This window comes from Engystomops pustulosus, chromosome 9 (assembly GCF_040894005.1).
Source record: "Engystomops pustulosus chromosome 9, aEngPut4.maternal, whole genome shotgun sequence".
NCBI lineage: Eukaryota > Metazoa > Chordata > Amphibia > Anura > Leptodactylidae > Engystomops > Engystomops pustulosus.
The window spans coordinates 89861793-89884250 of record NC_092419.1 but is presented as its reverse complement, the minus strand read 5'-3'; positions in this window follow the sequence as shown (position 1 = coordinate 89884250).

Here is a 22458-nt window from a genome sequence, read left to right as displayed (position 1 = left end):
TTTGCTTGTGTAGAGTGCAGGGGGCACCATCAACTTTTTTTTTTGGTGAACCTTTAACACAGAGGGGCAAATTTACTTACCCGGTCTCTGCTCGATCCGTGATCCGGACTGTCCGACGAGATTGAACTCTGCCACAATTCATGAAGATCGTGCGCCCCATATGCTGCATGTGTCGCTTCCTCTATCAGGTCCGCCGGAGTTCACCATCTTCTTCCTGGTGTATGTAAGTGCTTGACTAGCAACACAATTTTGAAGTTAAATCCCGCGGTTGGATCGTCCAATGGCCTACCACCCAATTTGTGTCGCATGAAAGCTGGTGCGATTGCACCAAAATACGATCGAGTGGGCCAAAAACCCCTTTTAAATCCCTGTCCCAGCGGCGCAAAACGGAAATCGTCGAATGTCTGTCGAAAGTGCAGTACACGGGGCCCTTAGTAAATGATCCCCAGAATGTGCGATACAATTCTGTTGAGTCACGGTAATAAATGTTGTGCACTGTCTGACTGTGCACTGGAACGCCCCTTTAAGTGCAGAAATATGTGTCGTGGCAGACGTAGTGCAGCCACGACAGATACTTCTTAAATTCACGTGCAAGCAGTTTGCACGTTCTTTTCAGTGCAAGATCAGACTGAACACTTTAATAAATGTGGCCCAATGTTCTTAACTATTCCTGGAAAATCAATGGCTACCACCAGTGCAGTATGGAAAGAGTTTTCTTTATTGAGGCAACGCTATAAAGTTGCAAAGTTCCACATCATTCCCAAAATCCCGGAATAAAATCTGAAACAAATCTCTGGTCCTGTTCTTGTCTGAGAAGTTGACATGATCTCATACAGGCAATGCTCTGTGAGCTACAATCCCAGGACTCTAGAATGATACATTGTAGCAAACTAGAAAGAGACTGTTACTACTGCTGATCTACACAACCAAATTGTTTCTCAGCCATGAAAAATAAATGCTAACATCTGTCCTTCACATTCGAGTTGCATCCATCTGGCATCCGTTAGTTTAGTTGCATCCGTCTGACATCCAATTTTTTTCTTTCCGTTACAGAGGAATTTTACCTTGAACTTCTTGGCTTTCAAACATTTTAGCAACCTTTTGGTTTTTTACGGATGGCACTTGGAGTGCTGCCTGTTTTTTTTTTATAAAACTGACCCATTTAATCTTATTGTTCACATGGGTCAATTAATATGTTTAAGATCAGGAAATGTTCCACTCTTTAACTAAATGGATCCGTGGTCCATTAAAACAATGGACCTTTTGCATTGTTCCACAATAACGTATCGCATGTAAGGCAGTCGTGTGCTGTCCGTTTTTCACTGTCGTGGGCATAAACCCAAGAAGAAGTTGCTCTCCATTGTTTCCATTCACTGACAACAAACAAAGACCCTGGTTACTCTGAGAAACATTCTATTTGTGCCAAGGTCACTGCTGAGACCTGTGATTGGCTGCGGTGGTGACCTGTTCTTGCATCTGATGAAGAATGTTAGCAGAGGGATAAGGGGTGTTGCTGGACACAGCAGAGTGGGGGAAAGATTTGGTAAGTATATGTTAACAGGGTTGATTCTACCCTTTTTTGCTTCCTGAGGCAAAAATTTAAATGACCCCCCCCCAAAGCAGCCCCCCCCCTGATCCCCTGCTTCGGCTCACCGAAATAGCAGGCAAATGTAGCATCTACAACCTGATCAGAAAATGCTGACAACACTACTAGCAATTGAGAACATCACCACCAGATCACTGACCTCCTGTGACTGACACTACAAAGGATGACGCTATCTCACACACTAGTAACAGTCAGTGACACAGACAATAGTGGCATCTAGTACCGTACAGATGACAATTAGCTCCATCAGGAAGACGACTTATCACTACTGACTACACCGCCAGATGTCTCCAGCTCCTTGCAGCGCATCTTGCATCCTGACATTACACTCCTAAAAATATTACACTTACAGTATGATAATTAAATGTATAGCTGCACATCAAGTGATGTAGGGTGCTGTAGACTAGGGTACCTACCCCGTACAAATTTTGTCATAGAATCTAAGCACACCAAAACTGCAAATAAATTTAGTGATTTACTTTCGGCCAGGTTTCATATAATAACTTGACATTTCGGCTGTCAAAGCAGCCTGTGTCAAACACAGTGGCCAAACGTAAGATAGATGGAGGTTTGGAGATGGTGACACGCTCCATTCTGGAGGTGCAGGTGCATTATTCTCCAGATGTGTAGGCACATACTTGCCACTATCTTCAAACCTCCTATCCTATCCTATGTTCACTGGGGCACATAGGGCTTTGCACCAGTTTTCTGTGGGACTGTGCACATTCTTTCTAGTGTATCTTCTTGCACAGGTACAGGCAGTCCCCGGGTTACGTACAAGATAGGGTCCGGAGGTTTGTACTTAAGTTGAATTTGTATGCAAGTCGAAACTGTATATTTTATAATTGTAGATCCAGACCAAAAAAATTTTGGCCCCAGTGACAATTGGAGTTTAAACATTTTTTGCTGCAATGGGACCTAGGATTATCAATAAAACCTCATTACAGACACTTTACAGCTGATCATTACAGCCTGGGACTATAGTAAAGCATGCAGAAAGCTTCACCAGAGGTCAGAGGGGTCTGTCTGTAACTATGGGTTGTCTGTAAGTCGGGTGTCCTTAAGTAGGGGACCGCCTGTATTTAAGAAGTGTCCGTGGCACTAATGTGTCACATGCGACCCTTTTGTGGCACAGCACTAGCCTCCATGTGAGACAAATAAGTGGGCATTCCGGTGCTCAGTCGGACCGTGCGCCAGATTTAACATGCAAAGTCTGTCGCACGCCCTATGTTAAAGGTGCACCACAAAAATGTTGGTGAACTCTTCATGATTTCTGTCGCACGTTCTTAATAAATCTGTCGAACCCAGCATTATACACAAGAACATTATGGGGCACATTTACTAAGGGTCAGAACGCCGCACTTTTGTTAGGTTTTAGCGATTATTTCCGTTTTTGGCGCACGTGATCGGATTGTGGCGCATCGGTGCCGGCTTGCATGCGACACAAAACTGGGGGTGTGGCCGTCGGACAACCCGACGGATTCGGACAAACTGCTAAATTATGTCACAAGATCAAGCACTCACACGCACCAGGAAGAAGTAGGTGAACTCCGGCTACGGATGCAGGAACTTGGACACACGATCTTAGTGAATCGCGGCAGACCCGAATCCTCGTCGGACAATGGACCGCGGGATCACGACAGGATCGGGTAAGTAAATCTGCCCCTATTAGTGCAGTTTCCTACATCCTTAGTAAATATGCCCCACTGCGTTTGACAAAGGCTGCTATTATATGAAACCTGGCCAAAAATAAATCACTAACTTTTTACTTACAGTATAATGTCAACCAGATAATATTCCTAAATAATTTATACCCCTATAAGCATAGCTCCACCAAGGACACAATGGCCCACATTTATCAAAAAACTGTGCAAATGGCACTATGTGCGCCAGATTCCTGAATTTTGGCATATGTTCTTCATGAATCTGGCGCCCCCTGCACTGCCCTGACATAGTGCACCAATGATACATGTGTCTCATGGTCCAACTGTGCACCACAATGCTCTATTCAGTGCAAAATTTGGGTATAGTCGAGCCATGACAATATCAATATAAAAGATCGTAGAGATGAGGGGAGACCCCACAAACAGCACCCTACCCCACACGTATCGCCAGTGTGGCTGGCTTCCTCAGGGTGCCCTGGTGTTGTTTGTGGGATCTCCCAATATACAGTATATACAAACAGGATCCCCCTCATATATAGTATATACTGCCATCCTCATCCCCATAGTTAGTATTTACAGGCAGGGCACCTTGTAGATAGTATATGCAGGCAGGACACCTGATAGATAGTATATACAGGTAGGAAACCCCATTGGTAGCATATTAAGGTGGGTTTCCCCTATAGATAGTATATAAAGGCAGGGCCCCTCGCCCCATAGTATCTACTGGCAGGCTCCCAATATAGTATCTACGGGCAGGACCCCCCTCATATATAGTATATACAGGAAGACCCCCCCCCCCCATATATAGTATATACAGGCAGTTGCAATGTCCACCCACCTGGGCCTGATCTTGGTGTGGGGGCAGAAGGATATCCATCTTAAGGGAGACAGCAGCTGACTGTCTCGGCAGACTGTTTTAGGGGCTGAACTGGACCCACACTGATACCTGTCTCCAGATAGGAGCTCAGAGAAAAGACCAGACACAAAGACTAAGCAGAAAGACCCAGAAATCCGGCCAGAGACTTCTGATTTATAGAATTCCACTCTAGAGAAATTTCCAAGGCTCCAAGCAATGACTGGCCTTTGACTTCATGGAAGTATAACATAGTGCAACAATTAATTGTAAACAATAAGATCATTAACCCTTCTAACAGAGGCATCTCACTAGGTGGCAGCATTGGTTAAGGAATGCATCCATTGGCAATAGATACAGAGTTGGCTTAACAGAGTTGGCCAAACTCCACATTGGCTTAACAGAGTTGGCCAAACTCCACTAGCTCATGAGGAGGCCAACTAGAGCTATTTGGTTCATAATGCCCCATCCTGCGAGCCATTACATAGGACCCCCTCATATATATAGTATACAGGACCAAGACCATGATTACATCATAGAGAATGAGATTTATTAATGAGTCAGTCTTTAGACGAATGCAGAGTAGAGGTAGAACTTTCTCTGCTGCACCAGATTAATCCCTGTGTCTGATGCTGGATGATTAATCTGGTGCAGGATAAGACTGGTGAGTTGTACTTTCACCTCCAACTAGTTGGTCTAGTTTGCTGCACCACAATATTGAATTTTCCGGTGCGGGGGGTTTTTCTAGTGCAGATACGCCCCCTTTTACTGAGGACACACCCCTTTTTGGGAGGCATCAGAAAACAGCCTAAAATTGGTCTAAAAAGACTTGGTTTCAGCTCATACCACGTAAATGAACCACTGATTGTGAGGAGAGCTCGGAACCTCACTCCACATGAGTCCAGTCAAAGCAATCGCATTAATCCAGCTGCCATCCACCAGAATCAGACGTTGTGTTCAGATAAAAGTTTCTTTCTTTATTGGATTCATATAAAATAGTTAGTGGACAAACATTGTGTGATATCCAACGCGTTTCGGGCGCCAACTGCGCCCTTAATCATGGACAATGTAGCACAGTGACACCAAACAATTTATAGTGAGAGCAGGACATGAGTAAATTGTGAACCACGCCTCAATGGGGCGTGTGTTCCGATCGGACAACCGGATACAATGTTACGATCAGCCTGGGAATCATGTGATCCAGTGTGAGTGTGGTAGTCATGACGACCTAATCACATGATCTCACACGGGAGCGACAACACCAGGCCGAAAACGTAAGCGGTAAGTAAATGAATATAATGAGGTTGTCTAATCCGTGCCGATCGTGTCCTTGCTAAACAACTTGAACTAGTGCACAATAATTTAAAATCAAGATACATGCATGTTAAAAACAATGGCATTGACATTGTGTATAATGACCACAAACGAACAGGCACCAAGTGAATGATTAAACAAAGATCATATTGATATGGTTATTGTTAATAATGAATAGAGGAGACTCTCAGGTATGGCTAAGATGTCCGTGGTGAGGAACAGTGAAATGAATGGAAGTGTGTAACAGAATGCAAGGCATTGAATATAGAGACATGCAGGGGAATGCACAAAAACGCTGGTATAGGCTATGACAGTAATAATATGACTGTGCTAGTGGTAGTGTAATATTAATTCATTCCTTATGTTCATGCCTTTGGGAGCCATGGTATCTAATTGTAAGATCCAAAAGGCTTCCCTATCCAACAACAGTCTTTTAATGTCCCCGCCCCTTCTGGTTGTATGAACCTTTTCAATGATGAAAGCCAAAAAATTGTTGGTTGTTCTATCGTGTAAATTCCGAAAGTGGGCGGATGCACCACTTATGTTTCTAGATTCATTACCATTAACATCATTTATGTGTTCCAATATCCGAGTTTTAAATTTGCGTGTTGTGCAACCAATATACATGATGTTGCATGCCTTGCATCTGATTCCATAGACGACATGGAAACTGTTGCATGTGAGATGTTGTTTAATTTTAAATGTCTTATTCCCTGAAGTGTTAGAGAATGTTTTGATTGGGACAACAAAATTGCAAGTACGACATTGTCTAGACCCGCATCTGAAAAAACCACAATTATGTAACCACCCCTGGCGTGATGGACTATCCTTTATATATGAGGGAGACAAAATATTGCCAAGTGTGCGTCCTCTTCTGGCCACCACCTTGTAACCATTAGTCAAAATATTTTCAAGTTTGTCATCCTCCAAGAGTATGGGGAGGTATTTCACAATAATTTGTTTGATTTTGTGGAATTGTGAACTATACTGTAAAGAGAGTACCGGAACGATGTTCTGGCTCTCTCCACAGTTGAACTTTGTTTTTTTATGTAGTAATGAGCTACGGTCTTTTTTGTTAGTTATGTTATACGCCCTGTTGAGTGTCCATTGTGGATAACCTCTCTCTGATAATCTGTGGGATATGTCTTTGGCTTCCCTCTGGAAGTCCGTATCAAGACTGCAGTTTCTTCTGCTACGGGTCATTTCCCCCACAGGAATTGACTTAACAGTGTGCTTGGGATGCTGACTGTTGAAATGTAAGATCGTGTTCCCTGCTGTAGGTTTTCTATGTGTAGTGGAAATTATGTGTTTGCCTGTTTGTCCATGTAAATTTAAGTCCAAGAATGTTACATCCGTTTTGTGAGAATAATGTGTGAATTGGAGATTATGATCATTGTGATTGATGTAAGTTATAAATGAGGGTATGGCAGATACATCACCCCTCCAGGTTAGGAGGAGATCGTCGATATATCTGCCATACCACTCAATGTTCGACAAAAAGGGATTTTCTTCCGTATAGATGTACTGTATTTCCCACCACGACATAACGACATAACCTGTTTCTCAAAAAGAACAGGTCTCGATCTCACTCCAACAGTCATGTTGGCTTCACCTCATCCGACATAGATTCATCAGACGGTGCCATTGATCAATCATCTGTGGATATTCCTCATAAACAACCCAGTTACTATAAGAAAAACAAAAGGAGCAACAACAAAAATTCTACACAGGTGACTTCTACTCCTGCAAATTCAAAAAACGGAGGAGCGGCAGGAAGCACAAACGACACAGACAATGCAACAAGGAAACTACGGAGCAACAAATAAACAAGGAAACCCTGGACGTATTGAACCTGTCTTCACATGAATTGACCAAGCAGCAATCTGAGGTACTGTCTTTGGGCATGAACTTTGTGCCATCTGAGCGATTTAATCTTTTTTCTACCATTTGTGACATTAACAAGTTTGTCCGCAATTTAACTATTAAGAGACATTTTCTCCCCATGACACATGACAATGTCACAAATGAGGTCTCAACTAACATCGTTACCAACATTCCCATTAATAACATTTTTTGTGACTTTAATTTTTCTGATCAACTAACTCTATTAAACCTATTAGCGTTGGATGCTGAATTGCTTGACGGTGATTCCACTGTCAACCAGTCAGGCGATCTCAGGGTTCGTAATCCACATTTTTATCCCGTGCAATCACGCACGCTGTCTATGAATGTGTTTCAAAACAAGGTTATGAAAGAGTTAATAGAATTGGACAAAATTACTAACTTGTCAGGCAAGGGTAACTTGTCCCTTGATCACCTCCGTGCCCTATCCGAGTTAAAAAATTGTTCTAACTTGATAATTAAAATGTCGGACAAAGGGGGCACGGTGGTTCTCATGGACAAGGATACCTACTGCACTCAAATATTGACCATGTTGTCAGACGATGTTGTGTATAGGAAATTATCGCAAAATCCTACTTCAATATTTAAAAAGAAAATTTTCCAGTTAATAGAGGATGGGTTGTCTTTAGGTCTAATTACACCTAAACAAAAAGATTATTTGTGTGTTCAGGACCCCATTATTCCGATTATACACGGCTTACCCAAAGTCCATAAGGGTATATTACCCCCTCCCATGCGACCGATTATTTCTGGTCTTGGATCACTTAGTGAGAAATTATGCGAGTGGTTGGATAGTCTACTCCAGCCACTAGTAGTGAGGGTCCCGGGTCATCTACAGGATTCCTCAGACATACTAAGGAACCTAAGCCAACACACGTGGACTGACGACCATCATTGGGTAGGATGCGATGTAATTTCCTTATATACGTCCATTCCCTACAATGTTGCAATGAGAGCTCTGGAATTTCATTTAAATTCTTACAGTAATTACACACAGGATCTCAAACAATACATTATGGAAGTCACTCATCATCTAATGACACATAACTATTTCATGTTCAACAACTTCTTCTTTTTACAGACTCAAGGAGTCCCCATGGGGGCAAAATATTCGCCCTCACTAGCAAACTTGGTTATGTCGTGGTGGGAAATACAGTACATCTATACGGAAGAAAATCCCTTTTTGTCGAACATTGAGTGGTATGGCAGATACATCGACGATCTCCTCCTAATCTGGAGGGGTGATGTATCTGCCATACCCTCATTTATAACTTACATCAATCACAATGATCATAATCTCCAATTCACACATTATTCTCACAAAACGGATGTAACATTCTTGGACTTAAATTTACATGGACAAACAGGCAAACACATAATTTCCACTACACATAGAAAACCTACAGCAGGGAACACGATCTTACATTTCAACAGTCAGCATCCCAAGCACACTGTTAAGTCAATTCCTGTGGGGGAAATGACCCGTAGCAGAAGAAACTGCAGTCTTGATACGGACTTCCAGAGGGAAGCCAAAGACATATCCCACAGATTATCAGAGAGAGGTTATCCACAATGGACACTCAACAGGGCGTATAACATAACTAACAAAAAAGACCGTAGCTCATTACTACATAAAAAAACAAAGTTCAACTGTGGAGAGAGCCAGAACATCGTTCCGGTACTCTCTTTACAGTATAGTTCACAATTCCACAAAATCAAACAAATTATTGTGAAATACCTCCCCATACTCTTGGAGGATGACAAACTTGAAAATATTTTGACTAATGGTTACAAGGTGGTGGCCAGAAGAGGACGCACACTTGGCAATATTTTGTCTCCCTCATATATAAAGGATAGTCCATCACGCCAGGGGTGGTTACATAATTGTGGTTTTTTCAGATGCGGGTCTAGACAATGTCGTACTTGCAATTTTGTTGTCCCAATCAAAACATTCTCTAACACTTCAGGGAATAAGACATTTAAAATTAAACAACATCTCACATGCAACAGTTTCCATGTCGTCTATGGAATCAGATGCAAGGCATGCAACATCATGTATATTGGTTGCACAACACGCAAATTTAAAACTCGGATATTGGAACACATAAATGATGTTAATGGTAATGAATCTAGAAACATAAGTGGTGCATCCGCCCACTTTCGGAATTTACACGATAGAACAACCAACAATTTTTTGGCTTTCATCATTGAAAAGGTTCATACAACCAGAAGGGGCGGGGACATTAAAAGACTGTTGTTGGATAGGGAAGCCTTTTGGATCTTACAATTAGATACCATGGCTCCCAAAGGCATGAACATAAGGAATGAATTAATATTACACTACCACTAGCACAGTCATATTATTACTGTCATAGCCTATACCAGCGTTTTTGTGCATTCCCCTGCATGTCTCTATATTCAATGCCTTGCATTCTGTTACACACTTCCATTCATTTCACTGTTCCTCACCACGGACATCTTAGCCATACCTGAGAGTCTCCTCTATTCATTATTAACAATAACCATATCAATATGATCTTTGTTTAATCATTCACTTGGTGCCTGTTCGTTTGTGGTCATTATACACAATGTCAATGCCATTGTTTTTAACATGCATGTATCTTGATTTTAAATTATTGTGCACTAGTTCAAGTTGTTTAGCAAGGACACGATCGGCACGGATTAGACAACCTCATTATATTCATTTACTTACCGCTTACGTTTTCGGCCTGGTGTTGTCGCTCCCGTGTGAGATCATGTGATTAGGTCGTCATGACTACCACACTCACACTGGATCACATGATTCCCAGGCTGATCGTAACATTGTATCCGGTTGTCCGATCGGAACACACGCCCCATTGAGGCGTGGTTCACAATTTACTCATGTCCTGCTCTCACTATAAATTGTTTGGTGTCACTGTGCTACATTGTCCATGATTAAGGGCGCAGTTGGCGCCCGAAACGCGTTGGATATCACACAATGTTTGTCCACTAACTATTTTATATGAATCCAATAAAGAAAGAAACTTTTATCTGAACACAACGTCTGATTCTGGTGGATGGCAGCTGGATTAATGCGATTGCTAAAATTGGTCTAAACCCTTTACTAAATGTGGTGCACAGCATTTCAGGTGCAAATTACTCCAGTTTTCTTTCATAGACAGATTGATAAATCTCCTCCAGAATCTTTACCCGAACCAAGATTACTAAATAGATAAAGGACCAAAACCATGATTACTTTATATATACTTGAGATCCAAATTAAAAAACAATGTAAAATCACTTTATTTTTTCAGAAGTAATATAATCTCCGCTGATCAATGTTTCATAGATTTTTTTGTAATTCCACTCTAACAATGTTTAACAAAATTACCAAAGTATAATCAACATAAAACCTTAATTTTGCAAAGCATGATGATCATATATAGCGATGACACAGCAATGACTATAGCACAGAGGTTACAACAGCCAACAATCAGAAGGAAGTGAACATTTGCTTTGAATGACTTCAGCACATCTGCAGCCACAGGACATCGCTAGTCTGTAACTGCTCTGGTGTGACTTTGACCCACTTTTCTTTCAGTCTCTTGATTGTTGTAGGTTTATTGGCCAATACTTTGTCTTAAACTGCTTTGCCCATTTTGCTGTGTGACAGGGGGCACTGTACTGTATGAAAATTGCTGGCTGATTGAATGAAGAAGGCGAAGAAGGAACCACGGCAAAAACATTGCCCAAAAAAGCACACTTCACCACCTTACACCGACTTCTTTACACACTTTGGTTTCAGCCTTTTCTCAGTTTGTTGACAAACATAATGATTTTCATTACATCCAAATAAATTTAATTTAATTTTATCACTAACATGAACTGTGGACCACTTCTCCTCTGTCCACACAACATACTCTTCACAAAGGTGAGTCTAGCCATTTTACACACTTTGAGTGTTAGCACTCAGATGCATCCATGTGCTAACCATGAAAAACAGGTGGTTGAGAGCCAACAAGTTCAATGCAAAATTCCTATGTTACAGGCAAGAAAAAAATTGTGTTTCAGATAGAGGTAACAGAGGACAGTTGTCCTTGAATACAATCACTGCTGCTGTAGGGATTGTACCTTCAAAATGCAGATTGGGGGAGATTCATTATGGCTTTTATGGTTGGAAAGGCTGTTTTTTTTTTGTACATAACAGTAAATTAGAGAATGTGAGAGATTTTATTATCCTGAGTATATTTAAGATTCTTGTTTTCGTGGGAGTACCCCTTTAATATTGTGATGGGACATTTGGGTGGGAAAGTAAGTGGCCAGACCTATCCAATTTCTAATAATGGTCAGGAATCTGCCCAGAACAACACATGAGGATTCAGAGGGTGAGCTGAGACCACATCTCCATTTTGTGACGGAAGTGTTTTCCATTGGTAACACTATGCCATCATGGATTAAAATCCTGGAGGGAATGTAAGGTCCTCCTTCTCATGCCAGCATATGTCTAGGCCCATTTGAAGTTCTCGGGATGATTCAGAGAAGGAATGGGAGAAGGTCAAGTGGTCAGATAAGACCAAAATATAACTTTTTGGTATCAACTCCACTGTCATGACTGGGGGAAGAAGAAGGATCCAAACCAACTCAAGAACAATGTCCCAGCCATAAAGCATGGGAGTGAAGACATCATACAATTAGGTGCGTTTCTGCGAAGGGGACAGGATAACTGCACCGCATTAAAAGGAGGATGGATGGGGCCATGTGCAACATCCCCCACCGGGGCCTAGCCTTTTCTCGGGGCCTGGAGTCAGCCGGGGCCCGCAGTACCTGAGTGGCTGACGGTTGCGGCCTAGGCACGCTAGTGTCACGGTGCTTGGTATGGGGGAACCGGAGGGCTGTCCTACAGCCTGGCAGGTCTCCAGCAGGGTGGTGTTGGCAAGAAATGATGAGGGAGAGGCTGCTATAGCGGATCTCCCTGGGGCAACCCTTTGGTTTCTAGAGTATGAGTCTCTGTGTAGTGGACAGGGTGCCTGTGATGAGGGCAGCCGTAGTAGCAGGGACCAGACGGAGGCAGAGGTTGAACGAAAACAACTTACAGTTCTTTATTGGAACCGACAGGAACCGCAGCAACGTGCCTTTAACAGAGTGATGGAGTACTGAGATGCTTTTGGAGGAAGCCACAGGAGGTAGATCGCCAGCCTGGATGCAGAGGGCAGGCTGGGAGGTAGCTGTGTCCTAATAGGAAGCTAGGCTCTTCCTGCTCTTATCTGGTATGCTGGCTGAATAGAGTCTGGACTGGGTTTCCCTAGTCTACTTCTCTCCTCATCTGAGCTAGGCTAAACTAGTCTCTAGCTGTTCTGATCTTGTGCCCTGCAGACCCAGAGGGTCTGACTGGACCTGGTCTCTTCTCCCTCCTGGGAGAGACTGCTCTCTCGAACATTCCTGGCCAGGGGTTTTGTAACTCCTCTGGTCAGGTGGTGGCTGCTCCTCCAATTACATCTCAGCTTACATTAGACAGAATGCAATACAAGTAATTGGATGACAGATCTTGAATCATACAAAACACTTAACTCCTGCTTTGCCAGGCAGGAGCTACCACTGCAATGTCCCCTGTGTGATGTAATGACATGCTGTGGGGCTTATTCGCAAGCACTCCTTCGCCATTGCATCGGCGAGGGTGTTGCACATGTATTGCAAGATTTTGGTCATCAACCTCCTTCTCTCAGTAAGATCATTGAAAATGGGTTGTGGCTGGGTTTTCCACCATGTCACCTGAAACACACAGCCTGGACATCTAAACTCATGCTGCCACCTCTCATTTATTACCATGGCTTGGATCCAGAAACTGGAAAAAAAACTCCACGGCACTTCCTCATTAAAATTTCTTCTTGCTTTATGTCTCATATATAAAAAAGATAGGATGCACAGGTAAGCTATCACTGTGTTTTTTGCAGTTTCTGGATTTCAGCCATGTTTGTTCTGGTCAGTCTTGTTGCATGTGAGAAGGAATTCAATGAAACTGGCAGTCTATCAAATACTCATCATGTGCCGAGAATTATTGAAAATGACTCCTCTATCTTTTGTCAGTCGTCTCATGCATGGGGTTAGGTGCATGAGCCCATAGAAGTGAATGCACATGCTGTAAAAAAATGGCTAGTACACATCCTAAATACTACTTTATGAAGGACATACAATGCACTTTTCAGACCAAACTGCATACAAGTTTGGAACAAGTATAAAAGTGGCGCCCACACATGATGCGTATTTTACGCAGATATTTAGTGCAAATCAGCAGTGTAATAAAGTAGCAATGTAGTGTATATATTCTGATCTCATGCACACACTGCAGAAAAATCTTCAAAGCCACATATCATTTATATGTTAGGAATCCTGGTGCTCCGCCTCCTGCTGCAGGAGAGGTGGTTCTACCATCACCATAGACAGGGGGCAACCTCTACACCTAGAGGAGAGGCAGTTCTACCATCACCATACACGGGCGGTGCGTCCTTTACACCTAGAGGAGAGGAGGTTCTACCATCACCGTAGACAGGGGGCATCCTCTACACCTAGAGGAGAGGAGGTTCTACCATCACCATAGACAGGGGGCATCCTCTACACCTAGAGGAGAGGTGGTTCTACCATCACCATAGACAGGAGGCATTCTCTACACCTAGAGGAGAGGTGGTTCTACCATCACTATAGACAGGGGACATCCTCTACACCTAGAGGAGAGGTGGTTCTACCATCACCATAGACAGGGGACATCCTCTACACCTAGAGGAGGTTCTACTATCACCATAGGCAGGAGGCATCCTTGACACTTAGAGGAGAGGCGGTTCTATCATCACCATAGACAGGGGGCATCCTCTACACTAAGAGAAGAGGCGGTTTTACCATCACCATAGACAGGGGGCATCCTCTACACCTAGAGGCGAGGCGGCTCTACTATTACCTCAGATGGGGGGCATTCTATACACCTAGAGTGGAGGAGATTCTACTGTCATCACAGACTGGGGGCATCCTCTACACCTAGAGGGGAGGCAGTTCTACCATCACCATAAACAGGGGACATCCTCTACACCTAGAGGAGATGTGGTACTACCATCACCATAGACAGGGGGCATCCTCTACACCTAGAGGGGAGGCAGTTCTACCATCACCATAAACAGGGGACATCCTCTACACCTAGAGGAGATGTGGTACTACCATCACCATAGACAGGGGGCATCCTCTACACCTAGAAGAGAGTGGGTTTTACCATCACCATATACGGGGGCATCCTCTACACCTAGAGGAGAGGCGGTACTACCATCACCATACACAGGGGGCATCCTCTACACCTAGAAGAGAGTGGGTTCTACCATCACCATAGACAGGGGGCATCCTCTACACCTAGAGGAGAGGAGGCTCTATCACCACCATAGACAGGGAGCATCCTCTACACCTAGAGGAGAGGAGGTTCTACCATCACCATAGACAGGGGACATCCTCTACACCTAGAGGAGAGGAGGTTCTACCATCACCATAGACAGGGGGCATCCTCTACACCTAGAGGAGAGGCGGTTCTACCATCACCATAGACAGGGGCATCCTCTACACCTAGAGGAGAGGAGGTTCTACCATCACCATAGACAGGAGGCATCCTCTACACCTAGAGGAGAGGAGGTTCTACCATCCCCATAGACAGGGGACATCCTCTACACCTAGAGGAGAGACTGTTCTACCATCACCATAGACAAGGGGCATCCTCTACACCTAGAGGAGAGGCGGTTCTACCATCACCATAGACAGGGGGCATCCTCTACTCCTAGAGGAGAGGAGGTTCTACCATCACCATAGACAGGGGGCATCCTCTACACCTAGAGGAGAGGAGGTTCTATCATCACCATAGACAAGGGGCATCCTCTACACCTAGAGGAGAGGAGGTTCTACCATCACCATAGACAGGGGGCATCCTCTACACCTAGAGGAGAGGAGGTTCTACCATCACCATAGACAGGGGGCATCCTCTACACCTAGAGGAGAGGTGGTTCTACCATCACCATAGACAGGGGGCATCCACTACACCTAGAGGAGAGGAGGTTCTACCATCACCATAGACAGGGGGCATCCTCTACACCTAGAGGAGAGGCGGTTCTACCATCACCATAGACAGGGGCATCCTCTACACCTAGAGGAGAGGAGGTTCTACCATCACCATAGACAGGAGGCATCCTCTACACCTAGAGGAGAGGAGGTTCTACCATCCCCATAGACAGGGGACATCCTCTACACCTAGAGGAGAGACTGTTCTACCATCACCATAGACAAGGGGCATCCTCTACACCTAGAGGAGAGGAGGTTCTATCATCACCATAGACAGGGGGCATCCTCTACACCTAGAGGAGAGGCAGTTCTACCATCACCATAGACAGGGGGCATCCTCTACACCTAGAGGAGAGGAGGTTCTACCATCACCACTCTCTACTACTTAATGTTGTGATGGTTGACAATTTTGTATATTTTCAAGAAGGGGTGGGATGATTTATTTGAGAGAAAAATTATCAAATGTTATTGTAAAGAAACACTATGTTAATTAGTTGTTGTTACGGACAGTAACTCTGTAGACATGGCGTCCGATGGAGCACAGATTTCAACACAAACAAACTTTGAATCCCTTCATAAAAAAATAATGTAGACATAGGAAGACACAGTAAGCATCCTTATTAGTAGTAGTAAAAAAATTCCAACAAATATTCCTTTGCAAATATTGAATAGAGGAGGACAAAATCCATTTTTTTTTACAATGAAATTATTGATTTCCAGCTACAAATATTTTCCATACATACATAATGGAATAAAATAAAATTCAAATTAAAAAAAATAATATAAAAAAAAAAAACACAAAAAAACCCTACAACTTTTGTGCCCATGTTAAGCTGTGAGCAATCAGTACGCAGGCAGGTGGTATAGATTCATATCCATCAAACAATGCTATTTAGTTTCTAACCTGTGACTAAATTTGGTGTTAGCTTTGATTTTAGAGTCTGCTTGTTAATCTCTATGCAAAGTAGATGAAATGAATATGCAGCATTTTTGATGTAATTGTATGGCTTGTGTGTAGCACTATAATTTTCCAAACAGGATCTTGCAATCAAGCTTCTATTCATTAGTGTGTGAACAATTTTATTTCCAAGCTCTTCTCGTTGCCAATCACTCGGCTGTCGTGAGCATCTGTGACAGAGAGAGGGGAAAACTTTCCATTGTGCTTGTGGGCATGAGTTTAATCTCCAACTTTCTTGCTATAAAAAGAGATACGTTATTATTATTATTATTTTTTTTTAGAGATGTTTGAGGCTTGAAGAAAAGGGACATTTTCAGCTTTATTTTTTTTGTAATTTTTTTTCTATGTACTATGTTTAATTGAGGACACCTGCTCAGATTATCACACATTTAAAAGAACCAATACCTTTAATTTTTCAAAGGGGTCTTCAAAATGAGATCTACTTTATCTATTTTATCTCCACCAATAAGGTTTCCTAAAAAGTTGTAGAAATTAACATTTTTTTTTAGAAATTATATTAAAATACATCTCATGTCTGATTGGTGCTACAGTGTGATTTAATTCCACCCCAGCTCAAATCTTTTGACCAATCCGCATCAATGTGCACTCCCACAGTGATGTTGATTGGTTGAGTGACCTGTTATTCATTAGTTACATTTACACCACCAATTCTGATTATCCACATGATGCCAAGGCCTGTTTAGTCTTTAAAGACTTTTTTAATTTTTATTTATTTAAAATGGAAACCTATTTTTTCATATTCACATTTCTTTTTCTAACAATCACATTTTGTACCAAACCTCAAATAAAAGGTGTAGCCTATTCACATTGATGCCTATGAAATATAACTTTAGGTTTTGATGTAATGTATGGATATGCATATTATTTTATACTAAATTACCAAATGTATTTGTATTTGCTATGTTTTACATCTTTACCATTTACTATTTACTGTTATGGAATTTCGATTTTACATGTTTATTTTACATGTTTCATACTTGTTACTTGCCCTGACAACATCGTGGTTCTTGGTGACGTAAATCACAATGTTTTTTGTCAGTTTTCCAGTAAAATCTAATTTATTGGAAGCTGCTTAGCTTCATGCCAAAAAAATCCAGAATCGCCTCATTGACTCATTACAGCAGCTAATCACCTCTTACCTACATTAACAAAACAATGGGGGAAATCTATCAATCTATCTACACCAGAATTTTGGAGTAATTTACACCTAATGTTTTTATATTTGTTATCCATAATAATAATTCTTTATTGATATAGCGCTCACAGATTACGCAGCGCTGCACAGAGCTTCCCAGATCAGTGACTTCCTTCCTTCAAAAATCAACTTGTAAAATTATGATAATGAGCCTGAAGGGATCCTGGGGGTGCTACCAGCGCCCCTCAGTGCTGCAGCTTCACAGGCTGTTAGATTGTTTCTCCCCCTGCTCCCTTAGCACTCCCTTCTCCGTCTGCCTGATGTATTCTCACTGCGGCAGACGAAGTTTCAGCGCATGTTGCAAATGGGAGGTGCTCCTGCATAGTGTAACAGCCGTTGAAGCTGTAGCGCGGATGGCCTCTGGTAACAACCCCTCTGGCTCATTAGCTTAATTTTAAAAGTTGTTTTTAGAAGGAAGTAGGGCATGGATAATATAAGAAGATTACCACAGTCAAGGTCCCTGCTTTATCATGATGTATATGAAAAAAATATACTTACACTTACTTATACTTACCTTCTCCGGCGCTCCCGTTGTCCTGAGCTGTTGCTGTTGGTGCTGTGTTCATTCATTTCTATGGAGCTAACGGAGATTGCCGAGTTGAGATGAATAGAGATGAATGGAGCAGAATGGACATGTGCGGCTGTCTGCTCCGCTCTTTTCCAGGAGCGACAAAGGGTCTTCGAACCCCATCTGACCCCCCTGCTCGTGATCGGTGGGGGTCTCATCAGTGAGCCCCCCACCGATCAGCAGCTTAGGCCCTATCCTGTAGGGCCTAACTGGTTTTGTGGGAAAACCCCTTTAATGCACATATGCATATATATGGAATTAAAAGAAATTGCATAAAAACAATGCCCTATGGTTCAACTCCATTTTGTTGGTCAATTCCACCACATTTTAAATTTTTTCCAACTTTCCAGTACACGGCTCAGAATATGAAGTGGTGTCACTAGGAAGTACAGTTTGTCATGCAGATAACAAGCCCTCATTCACCTCTGTATATGGAAAAATGTATGGCCTTTGGAATATGGAAAGTGAAAACAGAAAAGGATCGGGTCCTCAAGGGGTTTATATAGTCTTGAATCAATAGTATCCACATCTTTAAGATACAGATACTATTGATTGCTAGATTGCTGCAGGGGATTCCTTCTCTGGTGGTGGGTCAGTATATATGTAAATTAGGGGGACACTATATATATATGTCATTTTAAATTTGGGAATAAGAAATTGCCAAGTTTCTGATGCGTTTCATTCCACATTTTGCCACAGAATGCGAAGATTTATTTTTGGACTACAGCAAAAAATCAAGTGTCATGTGATTTCTGAAGATCATAAATCAGCTTTCTGCTGCAGGTTTTTGTCTGTCCCAGTGAATGATAGGGGGTGTGAATAAATTATGAGCCCACGGAGCTAGGAAGTGCTCCGGTGACATAGTATATCTGATCGCAGATGTCCCACCACAGGAATCCACTTGTGGAGGAATAGGAAATCTGCCATCAACATCAAGCTTGGTAAATCAGGGACATTTACCCATAGATCCAGACACCTGGTTTATCATGCTTGTTTCTGATGGTAGATTTTTAAAGGTATTTAAAGATATTGAAAGGACATCTGCCATCAGAAATACTCCTATAACTAAAGTTTTTTATGCAATCCTGGGAAGATTTCTCTAAAAAAGATGCTATAAAATAGCTGCTAATGAGCTGTGGTGCTCAGGCTTAATACTGCCGGGTCCCGCACAGACTGATGGTGATGTCAGCCGGCAGTCTGACAATCTTGCGCATTCGCACTAAAACTCTGCGCAGTCAAAGCCTGCTTCATGTAAGGAAAGTCTCTGCAAGATTTTCAGTCTGGCGGCTGACAAATCGGTCAGTCTGTATGAACAGAAGGCTGGACCCGGCTGTATTAATAAGAATGGGGGGCGGGGGGGGGGAATATATCATCAGCACCCGGAGCCAGGAGGTGCTCAGGTGACGTAAGCCTGAGCCTCAGGCTCAGCATATATTTTAGAAAACTCTATTTTAGGAAAATCATTCTGGGATTGAATAAAAATACTATCAGAAATAAAACCTCTTGATGTGTAAATACGGTTTAGGGGTCAACCATCACTATTTCTGATGGTAGATGTCCTTTACAGTCTCAGAATAAATAACACTTGGAATAAATATAAATTATTTTTCTATTTATTACCTGCCACCATCATCATTCAACTATTCAAAAATACAATAATGTCTATACTGTTGCTTCTTCACAGTATAAACAAGCACAGCACTGGTATATGGTATAGTGGCTGTGCTTGGTATTGCAGCCAAAATCCATTCACTGGGAATGAAATGGAAATAATCTATGGAACTGATGAATGTCATATCATAGATCTGTGAAGCAGGAGCAAGACTCTCTGGAGCACTGCCACTGCTTCAACTAGATGAGAGACATCCCCCATCATTGGGTACTGCTAAAGGATAGGCTCTCAAAATGTGTGCAGTATAGGGGTTTAAATGCTTGTTGAGGAACTGACCACTGGAACTACTAGAATTTACAAGAAGGGAGGTTTCCAAGTAGTGATAAGTGGATTAGTCTGAATTTGGGTCTGGCAAATCATCAGGAAAAAAATTTGATTGGACCTGGACTTGATCCTGAAACACAAGCGGTAAAATGAAGGTAGTAATGGGTAGAATGCTGAAGAATGAGAGCAATAACATATAGGGGTACACCATCCATGAGGTGGGTTGAGCCTCTTGCCTCAGGCAGCACCACCTGCAGCAAAAGGGGCAAAGTCACCTGACATCTGTAAATATTGGGGCACATTTACTTACCCGTCCCTTGCATGATCCCTGCTTTGCATTGTCCGACGATCAGGGACTCCAGCCTGATTCACTAAGATTGTGCACCTGATATCCTGCTTGTGTCGCTTCCCCGCTCAGGTCCACCGGGGTTCACCATCTTCTTCCCGGTGCATGTAAGTGCATGGCTTCCAACACAAATTGAAATGTTAAATCCAGTGCTCAGTCCGAATCCGTTGGATTGTCTCACGGCCCACCCCCTGATTTGTGTCGCATGAAAGCAGGCGTGTTTGCGGCAAAATCCGATAGCGTGCGCCTTTTAAATGCGTCGTAAAACGGTAATGGTCGGAATATCCAACGTTTGTGCGGTCCGTGGACTCTTAGTAAATGAGCCCCATTGTCTCTTTGAGCCCAGTGTCGGCATGTGTGTGAGACACTGCATGGAGAACCCTCAGAAAAAAACTCCATTAAAAAAAATAACCTGAAATAATCTTACTGCTGGATAGGGTGGAAGGGTCAGGTTTCTACAGCTCGCCTCAGGCAGCAGAGAGTTTTGGGTCAACCCTGATATAAGAGCAGTCACTAACTCTCTTGGATAACTCTCCTAGATGATATTCTGTGGGCCATAAACCTACCCCTGCCCCGGTTGCAGACATATTTCAGCCCACATTTGTCAAAACTAGTGCAGTCTGTACTATGTGCAGTTTGCCTGAGGAGAGTGCAGAGTGCACCAGATTCATCAAAACTGGAGAACGGTCTGTACTGCTCTGGAAGTGTGCACCATTTTTCTGGAACACTTTGTTCATTTTGCAGGATTGTGGTGCACGTCACTGTGGAAGACCCTCCCAACCCTGAGAAAAACCCTTTGTTAAAGGTGCATCAAATAAAGTGGTGCACTCTGTTAGAGCAGTGCAGGCGGCGCCAGATTCATGGAGAACGTGGACCAGAAATCCTGAATCTGGTGCCCCCTGCAGACTACACAGACAAACTGCACATTGTGCAGACTGCACTGTTCTTAGTATATGTGCCACAGAAACTTTATAGAAAAACAGAAACTTTTTCAAAAAGTTTTATTCCCATGCAGGGGATACTCCACTTACCAGCTAGGGGACAGTTTCGGAGGAGGAGGAGAAGGAAGAAGACTTTTCCTCACAGCAGGGTGGCATTTGGCGCAGCTCACTGGAGGAGGAGATATCTCTCATTGAGGACAACAGTCAACAATGCCAATTACCAGGTGGCCACTAGAGATGAGCGAGCACTAAAATGCTCGGGTACTCGTTATTCGAGACAAACTTTTCCCGATGCTCGAGTGCTCGTCTCGAATAACGAGCCCCATTGAAGTCAATGGGAGACTCGAGCATTTTTCAAGGGGACCAAGGCTCTGCACAGGGAAGCTTGGCCAAACACCTGGGAACCTCAGAAAAGGATGGAAACACCACGGAAATGGACAGGAAACAGCAGGGGCAGCATGCATGGATGACTCTGAGGCTGCTTAATCGCACCATTATGCCAAAATTATGGGCAACAGCATGGCCATGACAGAGTGACCGAATGAGGCTAGATAGCATCTAAAACATGCAATAATTGACCCTGACACTATAGGGGACGGCATGCAGAGGCAGCGGCAGCAGTGGCAGGCTAGAGAGTCTCATGGCGACATACCCTAAATGGACTCAGGTTTCACCAAAGGAGGTGAAATGATTTCCTATGTGAACAAAAGGTTGAAGGTATATTTAGTCGATAACACAGCATGGTGGCGACATAGTGACCAAGTTCCATAACGTATCTGGTGAAACACCCGAAAAATTAGCCTGACACAGCTCATTTGATAAGGGGACGACATGTGGAGGCAGCCATGGAGACAACTTCCATGATTAAGAGCGACAGTATGGGGCATTCATATTGCGCTGCTATGATTGCAACTTCAGGTCTCCAGCATAGCGGCGACAGATGGGCCGAGTTCCACTATGTATCTGGTGAAACACCTGAAAATTCTGCCTGACACAGCTCGTTTGATAAGAGGATGATGTGCGTCATATGCTCTCGTGCTCCAGCGTCTAGGGTATAGAGAGTTGAAATGAGACATTGGTGGACGCTGTG